This window comes from Thalassophryne amazonica, chromosome 20, assembly GCF_902500255.1.
Source record: "Thalassophryne amazonica chromosome 20, fThaAma1.1, whole genome shotgun sequence".
NCBI classification, from domain to species: Eukaryota; Metazoa; Chordata; class Actinopteri; order Batrachoidiformes; family Batrachoididae; genus Thalassophryne; species Thalassophryne amazonica.
In genome coordinates, this window is record NC_047122.1 from 5,187,798 (window position 1) to 5,207,219 (window position 19,422).

A 19,422-nucleotide genomic window follows, 5' to 3' on the forward strand; every position below is an offset into this window, starting at 1 on the left:
GAGGTGGTTCGGGCATCTTTTACGGATGCCCCTTGGACGCCTTGCTGGAGAGGTGTTCCGGGCACGTCCCATTGGGAGAAGGCCCCGGGGAAGACCCAGGACACGCTGGAGGGACTACATCTCTCGGCTGGCTTGGGAACGCCTTGGGGTTCCCCCAGAGGAGCTGGGAGAGGTGTGTGTGGATTGGGAGGTCTGGGTGGCTTTGCTTGAGCTGCTGCCCCCGCGACCCGACTCTGGATAAAGCAGAAGAAAATGGATGGATGGATGGATGGATGGATGTAAGTAAGTAAGTAAGTAAAGTAAGTAAATTTTATTTATATAGCACCTTTCACAGACAAGAGCCACAAGGTGCTTCACAACATAAAAGCAGAGTACACCACACAAACATCAGACAATGGCCGAGACATAAAAACATAAAACACAACATAGGATCACAGAGCAGCCTAAAAGCTAAGCAAACGCTTCAGTAAAAAAGAAAGTCTTAAGTTGGCTTTTAAAAGTATCGACAGAGTCCAGTGAGCGCAGAGAGAGCGGGAGACCATTCCAAAGCCTGGGAGCAACAGCCTGGAAGGATCGCTCTCCTCTGGTTGCAAAATGGGTGCGAGGAACCATCAACAGATTTTGGTCCACAGACCTCAAAGGCCAAGGCGCAAGGTGGACGACGTCACGTAGGCGCTGTCTGAGGCTCGCAATGGGATAGGACGAAGACAGTGGTCACGTGGACTCCAGCTGATCCATGCAGGCGGAGGCGTAAACACGGAAGTGCACAGTAGCGATGGAACTATGCCACCAGGATACCAGCGCTGAGAAAAGTCTAGAACACCCGTACCTAACCGAACAGGTGTCGATGCAGATGTGCCATCGCACACATCAAAGAGAGGAATGTGGTAGAGGAAGCGAGCCCGTCCTCGGCCACCGGTGCTGGCGCCCAAACGCGCCGCTGCACGCCTTCTCTTCACCTGGACACCAGCCCGCGAGCCTCTTCTCCTCCTCCAAAAAGCCTTTTTTCCTCAGTCTCCTGCGGATCTTACACGGCGCCCTCAACAACAGCGGATAATCAGGTGAGTCGGAGCCGATAGTTAGGGGCAGAGGAAACGCCTGGTTGAACCTGTCTCGTGAAGCAAATAGGCTCTCCATTGTCTCCTTGATATGAAACAAAGAGTCCCGATCGTAAGTCCGTAAAGCCAAGACACCTCCATCTGCTAGTCGGGCTGCTAAAATAACAAATGTCCTAAAAGTGGCCATAAGTAACCAACACAACAGGAGCCGAGCGACAGCCACGCCAGTCACAGGCGCCATCTTGGAGTCTCACAAAGACTCACCTGGTGAAGAAATCACCTGGTGGAGTCAGTGGCTGCAAAGAAAACCTGCACCCTCTTGGCCCTTTCTGGAATAAGTTGCCCATCTCTGGCTTAGACCCAATGCCAGATGGCAGTTGCCAATTCGCTGCTATTGCTGACCAATTGGCCACCATTGGAATTTTCCGCTCTGCACCACTATTGCGCAAAGAAATTGTGGCAGATTTAACACTTAATTCATATGGCATCGATGGGACACCCCTTTCAGGGTATGTCGAGGGGACATGGGTGGATTACTTACGGAGGATGGCGCAAGATGGTACATATGGTGACCACCTAACTGTTCAAAGACCATCCCAGGTATTCAATGTTCAGTTTCTTATTCTCAATTCTTGGTTCAGGTGCAACCTCTGTTATCTCACCATCTGGTTGTTTTTGTGAAAGCTTGCCTATCTTGGGTCTTGGCCATTTTACCAAGGAACACAGGGAACATTATGTTAGTTTTGATGGACCCGTTTTTCCTTATATTCAGGCCGTTCAGGAGCCAGAGATGCATTGAGTGTCTCATGGAATTAACTACCAACCTGGCCCTCTATCTGACACTGAAGATGACCCTATGTCTGAGACTGAACCCGGCCCTACATGTATGTCCCACACTGAACCCTGCCATCTGTCTGACACTGAACCCGGCCCTACGTGTATGTCTGACACTGAACCCTGCCCTCTGTGTGACAGTGAACCCGGCCCTACGTGTATGTCTGACACTGAACCCTGCCCTCTGTCTGACACTGAACCCGGCCCTACATGTATGTCAGACTCTGTACCCTGCCCTCTGTCTGACACTGAACCCGGCCCTACATGTATGTCTCACACTGAACCCTGCCCTCGGTCTCACACTGAACCCGGCCCTACATGTATGTCGGACACTGAACCCTGCCCTCTGTCTGACAGTGAACCTGGCCCTACACATATGTCTCACACTGAACCCTGCCCTCTGTCTCACACTGAACCCGGCCCTACATGTATGTTGGACACTGAACCCTGCCCTCTGTCTGATAGCGAACCGGCCCTACATGTATGTCGGACACTGAACCCTGCCCTCTGTCTGACAGTGAACCCGGCCCTACATGTATGTCTCACACTGAACCCTGCCCTCTGTCTGACAGTGAACCCAACCCTACATGTATGTCTCACACTGAACCCTGCCCTCTGTCTGACAGTGAACCCGGCCCTACATGTATGTAGGACACTGAACCCTGCCCTCTGTCTGACAGTGAACCCGGCCCTACATGTATGTAGGACACTGAACCCTGCCGTCTGTCTGACGGTGAACCCGGCCCTACATGTATGTCTCACACTGAACCCTGCCTTCTGTCTGACAGTGAACCTGGCCCTACATGTATGTCTCACATTGAACCCGGCCCTACATATATGTCGGAAACTGAACCCTGCCATCTGTCTGACAATGAACCCGGCCCTACATGTATGTCGGAAACTAAACCCTGACCTCTGTCTGACAGTGAACCAGGCCCTATATGTATGTCGGACACTGAACCTTGCCCTCTGTCTGACAGTGAACCTGGCCCTACATGTATGTCGGACACTGAACCCTGCCCTCTGTCTGACAGTGAACCCGGCCCTACATTTGATGATGAAGTTCAGTCTATGGCCAACACTTCGCCAGCATCTCCCACCATGTCAGTCAATGAGCCTCCATACCTACCCACAGAAGTCCTATCAATGATCATTGCCTGTTCTCTCAGTCAAGACATGTCCATGCTGGGAATGTTCAGTCGCACCTCAGTCTTGTTCCGTGACCTAGCTGCACCATTTCATTCCCATATTTACATCAGAGAGCTACTTGCAGAGAATTTGGAACTTGACAAAAATAACAATTGCTCCATTAGCGGAATGAAACTCTACAACACTGCAGGACGTGGCAGTGGTCTCAGCACACATATTAAAGAGCTGTTTAGCAAGGATGGATGAAAGCCTGGATCATGTTAAGTCACATGGCCTTTGTCCACTACAAAATTAAGGACATCTACCAGAAGAAGTATTGACCTTTTTTAGTTGGTGTTTTTTTGTTTTTTTGGGGGGGTTTAGAAAATAATTTAAATTTAATTTATTTTTTTTTTTTAAATGTTGAATGTTTAGTTCTCCCCCTACTCAGCTAGGGGGAGAACTAAACAGTAGGGGGGCAAAGCTCTCGATTTACCGATCGATCTACGTTCCGATCCTCACCTATGGTCATGAGATTTGGCTCATGACCGAAAGAACGAGATCGCGAGTACAAGCGGCCGAGATGAGTTTCCTCCGAAGGGTGGCTGGGCGCTCCCTTAGAGATAGGGTGAGGAGCTCGGTCACTCGGGAGGAGCTCGGAGTCGAGACGCTGCTCCTCCACGTTGAAAGGAGTCAGTTGAGGTGGCTCGGGCATCTTTTCCGGATGCCCCCTGGATGCCTCGCTGGAGAGGTGTTCTGGGCACGTCTCATTGGGAGGAGGCCCCGGGGAAGAACCGGGACACGCTGGAGGGACTAACTCTCTCGGCTGGCTTGGGAACGCCTTGGGGTTCTCCCGAAGGAGCTGGAGGAGGTGTGTGTGGATCGGGAGGTCTGGGCGGCTTTACTTGAGCTGCTGCCCCCGTGACCCAACTCCGGATAAAGTGGAAGAAAATGGATGGATGGATGGATGTTTAGTTCTTTAAAAAAGGGACAATTATACAAAGTTATTTTGTAGCTCATGTTTTATGTTCTATTTTACAGTTCAGGGTCTTGAAAGAAGTTTTTCCTGAACAACTGTTCCAAAGGTTAAATAAAGATTACATTGTTCATGGCCAACATGTGTGGTCATTTCATTTGAGAATACATCATCCTCAAAAAGTTACAGTTTTCATATTACAGGTTTACATGGAATATATCAGTAATTATCTGTTTGTAAACACAAGTGTTGGAATGGTGTAAGGAAGTGAAGGCAGGGGAGGACATAGTAAATCTGACCATCAAATTAAACCAACAAAGTCTTAATTTCGGCGGGGGGGGGCAGGGAAACAGACATGGGCAGAAACAAAGAGAGAGAGACACATAGACGGGAGGAGAGAGACAGACACACAGCCAGGGCAACAAGGAGGGGCTCCGTAAGAAGCATTTCAAGGTCCTGGAGTGGCCTGGCCAGTCTCCAGACCTGAACTCAATAGAAAATCGACGCGAAGCATTCAAACCGTATAATGCATGGCTTCGAGTTGTTTAATCCGCTTATACCATGGTCCCACACAGTGAGCTAACACACAGATATTTATTTAAGTTAACAGAACTTGATGAAAATGCGTAAGTATTTGGGACTATTTTATGCCAGTCTCAAGATATTTTGCCTCTGATGCACTTACCGAGTCTGCGGGCCCGCGCTGCAGTGGGCCACTCACACCGCCCCCCTCTCTGCTGTGTGGAGCTGTGGCAAACTCTGGCAACAAGCCCAGAATGTTGCGGGCTGGGGTGTTTGGCTGGCTTGGTTTTTGTTTTCTGTTTCTCCCACCAGGTGGTATGCATTCAGGACTGAGTGGCTGAGCATTAGGACCTCACCCTGAACACCTGAGGCTTGTTTTCACGTGCAGGTCAACAGGACTCACAGCTGTGGTGTATTCTGTCTTGATCAGAGATTCCTGCATTTAAACCTTGAATGCACAGTGTGTGATTGCCAGAGACTCGACCTTGTGAGCAGACGTGTGAGATCGACGTCAGGAGAACAATCTCACCATCACGGACGCAGAGACCGCTCCAGGTTTGATGCCACAGTCTGTGAAGGAGGATTGGGTGAGGTCTCACGCTCTTCAGCACACTTCCTGAGGTAATTTGATTTTGGTGACTTTTATGAAGTAATGACAGTGGATTTGGTGTCCCTCACACCTTGTTGTATCGAGCTGTTACGTTATGCTAATTGTCTAATCAGCTTCTGCTGTAGTGGAGATTTGAACTGAGTTGTTCCGTGCCTGCAGGGTGAGAAGCTGATGTATAGATTTAAGCCAGGAAGTGTTTGCTGATTGCGTGCACCTTTGAGTTGTGTCTCTCTGTGTGGAGTTGGACTCACCTCCATGTTTTCTTTCTTCACAGACTTGGTTTGTCGCGGCCACCTGGGGGGTGTCGGCGGGGTCCCTGGGTCCGAACTGCTGTGGCTCCGGACCGTTTGCGCTGTTGAGAGCGCGCCGTGTTTCCACCTCACCAGACCGCGGACTTTTTAGTTGTTTAGCACTTCACTCACTGTTATGTTTATTAAATTCTGTTACCTTTTGAACCGTGCTCTGCTTATTTTATGCTGGGTCCTTTCAAACGCTGGGTCGGTGCTCCGACCGCGTCCGAAACATAACACAGAAACTGCGCTCGCTGCTTTGATGCAGAGTGCTCCGACAGCCCGCAAGGATAGAACTGTTCTCTTCTTTCCCGTCTTCAATCTTGTCCAGTTCGTCCGATGTTAAATGTTTGCGCCGTTGCTTTTGCTGTTCTTCTTGTCTGCTCTCCTCCTCTTTCCATTCCTCAGATGTTTTATTTTGGCCAAAAATATTAAAATTCACTTGGAAATCCATGTTTTATTGCATTTCTGTCATTCACTTGTCAAAACACAGCTGATATGCGCCAAGTGATTTGCGCGTTGCTATGGTGACGACCAGAGGTGACGAACAGTGACTTAACTCGCCAAACTACGTGTGCATATATACGAAAATAACGCACGCCAGTTAGACATGGAATTCTCACTGACCATGGTATAAATATAAATAAATATATACACACACACACACACACACACACACACACACACACACACACACACACACACACACATATATATAATACTTTAATTTTTTGGTGAATTGCTCAATGGGACATGATTTACGCATTTGACTTCATAGCACTCCAGACTGAATAGAGAATTTTTGCATTTGCATTTCTGCACAGTTTTGAAACACTGTGACAAACTGAACAGTTATGAAATGAACACTGCACGCACGTTTTTCTTTTTTGGGGGGAGATTAGCATGAGCGATGTTAGTGAGCCATTTATGCTTTTCTGGCTCACTTCCTCGGTCTGATCACCCTGATTCTTAATTCTTAACATTACCTCCTTGGTGGAGGTAATAAATATTCATGAAAACATGGCATTATGTGTCACCTTCACTTTATCCCCCATTAATTAATTAAAAGTGTGCTGTATCACTGTATTATGTTCTAAGCCATATATATTGATTTATAACAGAAAACTGTCAGAAGAGGAAATAAATATAAGTGTAAAGATGATTGAATATATCAGAGCAGTAAATGAATCAGTGCGTGTGAACGTGCGCATTGACTCACGTGTGGTTATTCCACCAGCTGATCACTGATCCACAACGTGAATTCTTCCTTCCAGAACAGCTCTTTATATCATCATTTTGATTCATGTACCCGTTGCCACAAGAAGGACTGGATTGTCATTCCTACACTCATATTGTTATATTTAATACAAAATAATAAGCGCACGGAGCAACAGCTGCTGCCGCTGATGCTGCATTCATGTATTGTTGGAAATTACACAATGTTTTTGTTGTTTCAAATTCAACGGTTGCTTGTGGCAAAATAATTAATTATATCCACACAAAAGATTAATTCTGGCCTATGTAATGTGCCTGAGCCCATTGAAGCTGCCCCCCCACACAGATAAAAAAAATCCAAGCAAGCAGGCTGAGTTTGCTCTATAATTTCCTACAGTACATGAAGCAGCAGCAGCCTCAGCGCTCACAAACCGACTTCTGCGCTGTGTGAAAACGTTCAGCTGCTCCAACGAAGTCAAATTAAACAATAACGTTACAAAAACTACACAAACGATTAAAACACATCAAGAACGACAGCAAAACGAGACACAGACGAACTAAGGTTTTCGTTGCCCTTCATTCAAATTTTTCAACAGTTTAAAAATCCTGACAAAGCGCCAGCTGCAGGAACGAAGCTGCGCGAAGGTTAAACGATGTCAACGACAGTCAACAAAAGTCCAGATTTCTTGTTTCGTCAGGGCTTCGTCACCCTTCGTTAAGTGCCGTGTGACTGGGCCTTTAGGTTGCTTTGCACTGTGCTTCCATGAGTGGTCACTGTCTCAGTGACACTGATCTGTGTCTTCAGCCGAGGTGTGCACACATGCGTTTGGCCTTGAGACAGAGCAGACATAAGCCACACACACTCACACAGGCATTCTCTCGCCTCAGACAGAAACCGTAGCTTTAGCGCTAACAAAAGCAGCAGACGCGTGCACTCGACACCCTCCTGCTCTTTCATCGACGTGGCCTTTGGCACTAATTAGAGAGAAAAAGCGTGGCTTTGTCACTGCAGATTTGTGATTACACACTGTTGTGAAAGCGGACTCTTCACCAGGACATTCTGCAGAATGTGGTTTTGATTACAACTTCTAAAGCACAAGCTGAGAGGCTTTTAGATCATTCAGCCCCAGTTATGGACCCCCGAGAACACCCCCACCAACAAAAAGCACTTTTACCTTAAAGGCTCTCTCAAAAAATAAAATAAAATAAAAATCCACAGTATCAAGACAATAAATGTGTGTCACCTTGTTAAAAGGCAGCATATCCAGAATGAGGTATTATCATGGCCGCGCTGTGCAGCAAGGTGAAGCTCATGTTGACTAGAAGTGCGCGCTGCCTGTGGCATCGCCTCCATCTTCCAACTGTCAAGCTATAAGCAAAAACAGCCTTTCGTGGAAACGCTCAGACAGCGCCTGAGATAAGAGCTCTTTAAAATCATCATGAAATGCTTGAAGAGCAGCAGGAAAAACCCACCGTAGAAGACACACTGCTTGTTCTGGAAGTACACAATAATTTTGACAAACAAATTCATTTTGAGCAGAACAGACTGATACATTTGAAACATTCTGGTCTGTGTGGTCACAAGAACGAAACCCTTCAAATAAACACATTACCATATACAGCTGCAGATGTAAGGGTGGGCTCCCTTTGCCAATTTTTTTGACCCAATCATCTATGTTTTTTGGGGGGATCAGATAACCAATCACAGCCTGAAATCTGATGTAAACACTGCGCAATGGGGCGCGGGGGGGGGGGGGGGGGGGGGGTAAAGTGAAGGTGACACATAATGCCATGTTTTCATGAATATTTATTACCTCCGCCAAGGAGGTTATGTTTTCGGTCCGTTTGTTTGCTGGTTGGGATTAGTCAAAAAATCATCCACGGATTTCAATTAAATTTTTTACCAGGGGTGTATCTTGGCCTAACTTAGAAGTCATTAAATTTTAGCAATGATCCGGAACACGATCTAGATCCAGTAATTTTTTTAAGGATTCTTTATCATTGCAGGATAGGGCCAATTTCAATATTTTTGCATCTAACTTCATGAAGACGGGTCACAAAGGCTGAACAAAAATTAAGTTACGACACAACAATAATTTAGCACAAAGCATAACGGCTTTCAGATTTCTGAAGTAAACTGGATAAATAAATCAGAACCAACCCAATAAAAGTCTTATAAACCAGAGTCATCCAATGTGTACACTGCCTTACAGTCAAAGAGGGCATGCCAGCTTTGGCATACAACTCACAGTGGTGGGTGAGGCAGGTACAATCAGTGATTAATCTCAAAGCACAATGATACAGCGGGGTCAGAGACTGTAGACTGATGAGTGACACGCACATATACACAACATCGCCGTAGTCCAGTACAGGCAAGAAGGTAGCAGTTTTCAAGAGCTTCTGAGCTCTTAAGGAAAAACATGACTTACTTCTATAAAAGAAGCCTAGCTTCACCATGAATTTGGAGATCAAATGTTTAAATGGTAAATGGACTGCATTTATATCGCGCCTTTCCATCTGCATCAGACGCTCAAAGCGCTTTACAATTATGCCTCACATTCACCCCGATCTCAGGGTGCTGGCATACAAGGCGCTCACTACACACCGGGAGCAATAGGGGATTAAAGGCCTTGTCCAAGGGCCCTTAATGATTTTCCAGTCAGGCGGAGATTTGAACCCATGATCTTCTGGATTCAAGCTGTTGTGTGGGCCGCTGAAGAGGAGGTACTGCTGGCCCACCACCACAAGATGGCGCCCTGCTTGAAGTGCGGGCTTCAAGCACGAGAGGGCGTCGGAGCGACCGGGAGTGACAGCTGTCACTCATCATCCGTACCAGCTGTCACTCATCCACTACTCATCACCACCACCATAAAGGCCGGACTGCAACTCCACCTCCCCGCCGAGAAATCAGCTACCATTCAGGTAATATTCTCTGCTGTACTTAACACTGACTAATAGTCTGAACTTCTTTGCAGCCGTTTTCCTGTGGGTGTTGCCTTATCTGTGGGATTGGCGTTGGGTGTGATCAGCGACGGCTTCGCTTCACACCCCAACCAGATAAGTGGTTAGACAGGAGCTGCACGAGTGTGTGATTGGAGGTGGAGGTTTTCCCTCCTAACTGTATACAGACTGTGGGATTACTGAGTGTGCGAACTCACACTCATCTGGACTGTCTCTGCTCTCTGCCAGCAGTACCGGGTCTGACTGCTGAAGACAGCGGCCACCTGGGGCGCAGGGCTTGGCGGCTAAGGTGTTCTTCAGCTCCGTTGGTGGTGGAAGCTGTGTGGGATCTGGCTCTTCTCTCGCCAGGCGTCTTCTAGAAATCTCTCTCTATTCAAATCTTCTAGAAATCTCATTTCTAGAAATCTGGCCAATTTTTTGGGATCCTCCAAACTGTGACTGTCTAGCGTTGGGACCAGGAGGCAGAGCTGTGGTCTTATACACCTCTCTGCAGCTTCTCTCCCCCTGCCATCCCCCTATTACCCCATCCCCGTAGAGACGGTGCCTGCTCCCAGACCACCAATAACTAGCAAAAATCTATTTAAGCATAAAAATTCAAAAAGAAAAAATAATATAGCACCTTCAATTGCACCACAGACTAAAACAGTTAAATGTGGTCTATTAAACATTAGGTCTCTTTCTTCTAAGTCCCTGTTGGTAAATGATATAATAATTGATCAATGTATTGATTTATTCTGCCTAACAGAAACTTGGTTACAGCAGGATGAATATGTTAGTTTAAATGAGTCAACACCCCCGAGTCACACTAACTGTCAGAACGCTCGTAGCACGGGCCGGGGCGGAGGATTAGCAGCAATCTTCCATTCCAGCTTATTAATTAATCAAAAACCTAGACAGAGCTTTAATTCATTTGAAAGCTTGTCTCTTAGTCTTGTCCATCCAAATTGGAAGTCCCAAAAACCAGTTTTATTTGTTATTATCTATCGTCCACCTGGTCGTTACTGTGAGTTTCTCTGTGAATTTTCAGACCTTTTGTCTGACTTAGTGCTTAGCTCAGATAAGATGATTATAGTGGGCGATTTTAACATCCACACAGATGCTGAGAATGACAGCCTCAACACTGCATTTAATCTATTATTAGACTCTATCGGCTTTGCTCAAAAAGTAAATGAGTCCACCCACCACTTTAATCATATTTTAGATCTTGTTCTGACTTATGGTATGGAAATAGAAGACTTAACAGTATTCCCTGAAAACTCCCTTTTGTCTGATCATTTTTTAATAACATTTACATTTACCCTGATGGACTACCCTGCAGTGGGGAATAAGTTTCATTACACTAGAAGTCTTTCAGAAAGCGCTGTAACTAGGTTTAAGGATATGATTCCTTCTTTATGTTCTCTAATGTCATATACCAACACAGAGCAGAGTAGCTACCTAAACTCTGTAAGGGAGTTAGAGTATCTTGTCAATAGTTTTACATCCTCATTGAAGACAACTTTGGATGCTGTAGCTCCTCTGAAAAAGAGAGCTTTAAATCAGAAGTGTCTGACTCCGTGGTATAACTCACAAACTCGTAGCTTAAAGCTGATAACCCGTAAGTTGGAGAGGAAATGGCGTCTCACTAATTTAGAAGATCTTCACTTAGCCTGGAAAAAGAGTTTGTTGCTCTATAAGAAAGCCCTTCGTGAAGCTAGGACATCTTTCTACTCATCACTAATTGAAGAAAATAAGAACAACCCCAGGTTTCTTTTCAGCACTGTAGCCAGGCTGACAAAGAGTCAGAGCTCTATTGAGCTGAGTATTCCATTAACTTTAACTAGTAATGACTTCATGACTTTCTTTGCTAACAAAATTTTGACTATTAGAGAAAAAATTACTCATAACCATCCCAAAGATGTATCGTTATCTTTGGCTGCTTTCAGTGATGCCGGTATTTGGTTAGACTCTTTCTCTCCGATTGTTCTGTCTGAGTTATTTTCATTAGTTACTTCATCCAAACCATCAACATGCTTATTAGACCCCATTCCTGCCAGGCTGCTCAAGGAAGTCCTACCATTATTTAATGCTTCAATCTTAAATATGATCAATCTATCTTTGTTAGTTGGTTATGTACCACAGGCCTTTAAGGTGGCAGTAATTAAACCATTACTTAAAAAGCCATCACTTGACCCAGCTATCTTAGCTAATTATAGGCCAATCTCCAACCTTCCTTTTCTCTCAAAGATTCTTGAGAGGGTAGTTGTAAAACAGCTAACTGATCACCTGCAGAGGAATGGTCTATTTGAAGAGTTTCAGTCAGGTTTTAGAATTCATCATAGTACAGAAACAGCATTAGTGAAGGTTACAAATGATCTTCTTATGGCTTCGGACAGTGGACTTATCTCTGTGCTTGTTCTGTTGGACCTCAGTGCTGCTTTTGATACTGTTGACCATAAAATTTTATTACAGAGATTAGAGCATGTCATAGGTATTAAAGGCATTGCGCTGCGGTGGTTTGAATCATATTTGTCTAATAGATTACAGTTTGTTCATGTAAATGGGGAATCTTCTTCACAGACTAAAGTTAATTATGGAGTTCCACAAGGTTCTGTGCTAGGACCAATTTTATTCACTTTATACATGCTTCCCTTGGGCAGTATTATTAGACGGTATTGCTTAAATTTTCATTGTTACGCAGATGATACCCAGCTTTATCTATCCATGAAGCCAGAGGATACGCACCAATTAGCTAAACTGCAGGATTGTCTTACAGACATAAAGACATGGATGACCTCTAATTTCCTGCTTTTAAACTCAGATAAAACTGAAGTTATTGTACTTGGCCCCACAAATCTTAGAAGCATGGTGTCTAACCAGATCGTTACTCTGGATGGCATTTCCCTGATCTCTAGTAATACTGTGAGAAATCTTGGAGTTATTTTTGATCAGGATATGTCATTCAAAGCGCATATTAAACAAATATGTAGGACTGCCTTTTTGCATTTACGCAATATCTCTAAAATCAGAAAGGTCTTGTCTCAGAGTGATGCTGAAAAACTAATTCATGCATTTATTTCCTCTAGGCTGGACTATTGTAATTCATTATTATCAGGTTGTCCTAAAAGTTCCCTAAAAAGCCTTCAGTTGGTTCAGAATGCTGCAGCTAGAGTACTGACGGGGACTAGCAGGAGAGAGCATATCTCACCCGTGTTGGCCTCCCTTCATTGGCTTCCTGTTAATGCTAGAATAGAATTTAAAATTCTTCTTCTTACTTATAAGGTTTTGAATAATCAGGTCCCATCTTATCTTAGGGACCTCGTAGTACCATATTACCCCATTAGAGCGCTTCGCTCTCAGACTGCGGGCTTACTTGTAGTTCCTAGGGTTTGTAAGAGTAGAATGGGAGGCAGAGCCTTCAGCTTTCAGGCTCCTCTCCTGTGGAACCAGCTCCCAATTCAGATCAGGGAGACAGATACCCTCTCTACTTTTAAGATTAGGCTTAAAACTTTCCTTTTCGCTAAGGCTTATAGTTAGGGCTGGATCGGGTGACCCTGGACCATCCCTTGGTTATGTTGCTTTAGACGTAGACTGTGTTTCATAATTATTGTATGGCCTTGCCTTGCAATGTGGAGCGCCTTGGGGCAACTGTTTGTTGTGATTTGGCGCTATACAAGAAAAAAGTTGATTGATTGATTCTATCGTCGAGCCTGCCCACACGTCACCTGGTGTATAATTGACAGTCCACCATATTGTTATTGTCTGTACGTCGTTGTGCGATTCACAACATTAAATTGTTACTTTTGGCTTATCCATTGTCCGTTCATTTACGCCCCCTGTTGTGGGTCCGTGTCACGACACTTTCACAACACAAGCCCAACACCTTAACCACTAGACCATCACCTCCTCTTAAGATGAACTTTAAAAGATGAGCTTTAATGTAATATGTAATATAGTTATATATTTTAAAAATAAAACATTGACAACAACACTCCTGGCCCAAGAGCATTAAACATCCTGGAAATTCCCCTCCGTTATCTGTACATACAGCATATTTTAGTTTGACTCACAACTTCCTGATTCTATTAACAATATACACAATTTTAATATTGCAGTAGGGATTTTCTGTCACGCTTTCCCCCATGAATTGGGGAGGGGGACAAACACACAAAAGAACCATTACACAAACAGCTGCAGCATCAAATGATGACAAAAACAGTGCCTGCCACAACAAGAAGGTCATGACCAAAGACAGTGAGAAACTAAAACGTGCTTATTAGAGGAGGAGCTCATGGTAACAGCATGAATGATCAAGATATGCAGTTTCACACAAATTAAGGGATACATAGAGCCAACAGGAGTTACATAAATGTTTATATCCTTATTAGGCTGTGCCATATGATGATGTGCAGAAAAGCCTCTATAGTTTCAGTATGCTCTATTCTTCATTTTTCGGTGTTGCTTGAAGTGTTTTTTTTTTTATTCCAGCATGCTCTGTGTCGCTGTGCCTCTGATGTGTGTCAAAGGTCAGAGCGCCGCTCTACCACGCATCACAGGAGATGAAGCAGACACGCTGTTAAAGCCCTCAATGACATCAATTAAAAATAAAAAATCCACACAGTGTGCAGAGATGGCTGTGTTTGTAACTACTGACAGTCAGAAATGATCAGATTATGTCTCTGAAAAGTGTTTTCGACCCTCAGATGTAGTCATTCTGCAGCTTAAAGGCAGTGGAGATATTTTCCTTCACGCACACGTTATTCATTTTGGAGGAGTTGTGCTGACAAACCTCACAGACAGACACAGTGATTCCCACAAACCTCTGTTTAGGGGGTCAGTGTGTACCTCAGTGACTAACATCCATTGATTCGGACGCGGTCACATCAGATTACACTGTCGGCTTCTGATAAACCAGTTTCACTTTAAGTGCTGCAGGGGCTGCTGGGTAAATTAAAGGATCACAAATGCAAAGAACACATGAAAAATTAATACATAAAAAAATAAAGCCCCAAACACTTTCATCATCTTTCAAAACAGTAAAACACAGTATTAGAAGCCACAGTTTATCTCAGTATTAGATACACCGTCATTTATGAACTAAAAGCTGCTGCTGCTTTTTTCACATGCTTTGAACTCTGCACCTTAAACAACCAAAATCCGTCTATTAATGCATTGATTGTCAGAGTAAAAGACACGTAGTAAATATAAATTCTTATCTGTTAGATTCAGTGGGATTTATCTGAATAAATAATCCACCTAAAGTGTCCTGATTATCCAAATGGTGTCTACAGTGAAGAAAAGTCCCTCTGTAACACAGCTGCGCTGTGAGATCTCCTCTCTCCCCACGAGTCAATCAATCAATCAATCAATCAACTTTTTTTTTATATAGCGCCAAATCACAACAAACAGTTGCCCCAAGGCGCTTTATATTGTAAGGCAAGGCCATACAACAATCATGAAAAACCCCAACGGTCAAAACGACCCCCTGTGAGCAAGCACTTGGCAACAGTGGGAAGGAAAAACTCCCTCTTAACAGGAAGAAACCTCCAGCAGAACCAGGCTCAGGGAGGGGCAGTCTTCTGCTGAGACTGGTTGGGGCTGAGGGAAAGAACCAGGAAAAAGACATGCTGTGGAGGGGGGCAGAGATCGATCACTAATGATTAAATGCGGAGTGATGCATACAGAGCAAAAAGAGAAAGAAACAGTGCATCATGGGAACCCCCCCACAGTCTACGTCTAAAGCAGCATAACCAAGGGATAGTCCAGGGTCACCCGATCCAGCCCTAACTATAAGCCTTAGCGAAAAGGAAAGTTTTAAGCCTAATCTTAAAAGTAGAGAGGGTATCTGTCTCCCTGATCTGAATTGGGAGCTGGTTCCACAGGAGAGGAGCCTGAAAGCTGAAGGCTCTGCCTCCCATTCTACTCTTACAAACCCTAGGAACTACAAGTAAGCCTGCAGTCTGAGAGCGAAGCGCTCTATTAGGGTGATATGGTACTACGAGGTCCCTGAGATAAGATGGGACCTGATTATTCAAAACCTTATAAGTAAGAAGAAGAATTTTAAATTCTATTCTAGAATTAACAGGAAGCCAATGAAGAGAGGCCAACACGGGTGAGATATGCTCTCTCCTGCTAGTCCCCGTCAGTACTCTAGCTGCAGCATTTTGAATTAACTGAAGGCTTTTTAGGGAACTTTTAGGACAACCTGATAATAAAGAATTACAATAGTCCAGCCTAGAGGAAATAAATGCATGAATTAGTTTTTCAGCATCACTCTGAGACAAGACCTTTCTGATTTTAGAGATATTGCGTAAATGCAAAAAGGCAGTCCTACATATTTGTTTAATATGCGCTTTGAATGACATATCCTGATCAAAAATGACTCCAAGATTTCTCACAGTATTACTAGAGGTCAGGGAAATGCCATCCAGAGTAAAGATCTGGTTAGACACCATGCTTCTAAGATTTGTGGGGCCAAGTACAATAACTTCAGTTTTATCTGAGTTTAAAAGCAGGAAATTAGAGGTCATCCATGTCTTTATGTCTGTAAGACAATCCTGCAGTTTAGCTAATTGGTGTGTGTCCTCTGGCTTCATGGATAGATAAAGCTGGGTATCATCTGCGTAACAATGAAAATTTAAGCAATACCGTCTAATAATACTGCCTAAGGGAAGCATGTATAAAGTGAATAAAATTGGTCCTAGCACAGAACCTTGTGGAACTCCATAATTAACTTTAGTCTGTGAAGAAGATTCCCCATTTACATGAACAAACTGTAATCTATTAGACAAATATGATTCAAACCACCGCAGCGCAGTGCCTTTAATACCTATGACATGCTCTAATCTCTGTAATAAAATTTTATGGTCAACAGTATCAAAAGCAGCACTGAGGTCCAACAGAACAAGCACAGAGATAAGTCCACTGTCCGAAGCCATAAGAAGATCATTTGTAACCTTCACTAATGCTGTTTCTGTACTATGATGAATTCTAAAACCTGACTGAACCTCTTCAAATAGACCATTCCTCTGCAGGTGATCAGTTAGCTGTTTTACAACTACCCTCTCAAGAATCTTTGAGAGAAAAGGAAGGTTGGAGATTGGCCTATAATTAGCTAAAATAGCTGGGTCAAGTGATGGCTTTTTAAGTAATGGTTTAATTACTGCCACCTTAAAAGCCTGTGGTACATAGCCAACTAACAAAGATAAGTTGATCATATTTAAGATTGAAGCATTAAATAATGGTAGGACTTCCTTGAGCAGCCTGGCAGGAATGGGGTCTAATAAACATGTTGATGGTTTGGATGAAGTAACTAATGAAAATAACTCAGACAGAACAATCGGAGAGAAACAGTCTAACCAAATACCGGCATCACTGAAAGCAGCCAAAGATAACGATACATCTTTGGGATGGTTATGAGTAATTTTTTCTCTAATAGTCAAAATTTTGTTAGCAAAGAAAGTCATGAAGTCATTACTAGTTAAAGTTAATGGAATACTCAGCTCAATAGAGCTCTGACTCTTTGTCAGCCTGGCTACAGTGCTGAAAAGAAACCTGGGGTTGTTCTTATTTTCTTCAATTAGTGATGAGTAGAAAGATGTCCTAGCTTTACGGAGGGCTTTTTTATAGAGCAACAAACTCTTTTTCCAGGCTAAGTGAAGATCTTCTAAATTAGTGAGACGCCATTTCCTCTCCAACTTACGGGTTATCTGCTTTAAGCTACGAGTTTGTGAGTTATACCACGGAGTCAGACACTTCTGATTTAAAGCTCTCTTTTTCAGAGGAGCTACAGCATCCAAAGTTGTCTTCAATGAGGATGTAAAACTATTGACGAGATACTCTAACTCCCTTACAGAGTTTAGGTAGCTACTCTGCTCTGTGTTGGTATATGACAATAGAGAACATAAAGAAGGAATCATATCCTTAAACCTAGTTACAGCGCTTTCTGAAAGACTTCTAGTGTAATGAAACTTATTCCCCACTGCAGGGTAGTCCATCAGGGTAAATGTAAATGTTATTAAAAAATGATCAGACAGAAGGGAGTTTTCAGGGAATACTGTTAAGTCTTCTATTTCCATACCATAAGTCAAAACAAGATCTAAGATATGATTAAAGTGGTGGGTGGACTCATTTACTTTTTGAGCAAAGCCAATAGAGTCTAATAATAGATTAAATGCAGTGTTGAGGCTGTCATTCTCAGCATCTGTGTGGATGTTAAAATCGCCCACTATAAGTATCTTATCTGAGCTAAGCACTAAGTCAGACAGAAGGTCTGAAAATTCACAGAGAAACTCACAGTAACGACCAGGTGGACGATAGATAATAACAAATAAAATTGTTTTTTGGGACTTCCAATTTGGATGGAAAAGACTAAGAGACAAGCTTTCAAATGAATTAAAGCTCTGTCTAGGTTTTTGATTAATTAATAAGCTGGAATGGAAGATTGCTGCTAATCCTCCGCCCCGGCCCGTACTACGAGCATTCTGACAGTTAGTGTGACTCGGGGGTGTTGACTCATTTAAACTAACATATTCATCCTGCTGTAACCAGGTTTCTGTTAGGCAGAATAAATCAATACGTTGATCAATTATTATATCATTTACCAACAGGGACTTAGAAGAGAGAGACCTAATGTTTAATAGACCACATTTAACTGTTTTAGTCTGTGGTGCAGTTGAAGGTGCTATATTATTTTTTCTTTTTGAATTTTTTTGCTTAAATAGATTTTTGCTGGTTATTGGTGGTCTGGAAGCAGGCACCGTCTCTACGGGGATGGGGTAATGAGGGGATGGCAGGGGGAGAGAAGCTGCAGAGAGGTGTATAAGACCACAGCTCTGCCTCCTGGTCCCAACGCTAGACAGTCACAGTTTGGAGGATCCAAGAAAATTGGCCAGATTTCTAGAAATGAGAGCTGCTCCATCTAAAGTGGGATGGATGCCGTCTCTCCTAACAAGACCAGGTTTTCCCCAGAAGCTTTAGTCTTGGCTTCTAGAGTCTTGGCCAACTGCTGAACTACACTACCCACAATGCTCCCTGCGTCGACTGGCCAATCACATTTTGCACTTAATGATGATGTCATCAGCAAGCGACAGCCAGTCTGCCAAAGACCACTGATCTACATACAACAGGGATTAAAATGTGTGATTTCAGGGTTTACAAATGTTTTTGACGGTTAAACTTTGCTCACTTTACCAGCAAAATAAAATGTTAGTGGACTGAATGCTATCAGAACTTTATCAGAAGATAATTGGTCCAATGATGGTTTTAAAAGTTATCTGAAGAGCTAATCTGCTAGCAAAAACATTAGCTTTGATAATGATGGGTTATTGGATTAGCTGAACAGTGCCCACCACTAAAATCTGACTGATGTCATCAAGAACAGGGTTGGGTAGGATTACTTTGAAATGTAATCCAAAAGTAATCAGATTACAAGTAATCCAAATGTATGTACATACATACATGTAATCCACATGTATTCTTTCAAAGTAATCCTATCCAACCTTGATCATGAATATGTTTCAGAGACTCACAGCCTTCATGATTTTTACAGTTTTCTTTCCAGTTATAAAACAACACACATACTTTTGCGTAATTTATGCCTCACTCATGTTGTCATTCATTTCTAATCAGTGTGTGTTATTACTGAACGTCCTGAGACACTCTGAGCTGTTTCTCCATTAGAAATGCAGAGCTGATCATCTCCACTCTGTGGGGACAAACCTTAATCACTCACAAAACCGTTAGTGTGAAGAACAAACCCCAGCTGAGCAAACTGCAAAATGACAAGAAGAACATTAAGTCTGGATATGACCTCCGAGCTCTCACTTCCACTCAAAATCCATCCAGGCA

General features: G+C 43.6%; 1 protein-coding gene across 1 annotated transcript in view; it reads right to left on the minus strand.

Moving 5' to 3' along the window:
• The window catches only part of LOC117502058 (ubiquitin-conjugating enzyme E2 E2-like), a 521,468-nt gene that overhangs the window by 189,970 nt on the left and 312,076 nt on the right, over window positions 1-19,422 (minus strand). The window lies entirely within an intron of this gene.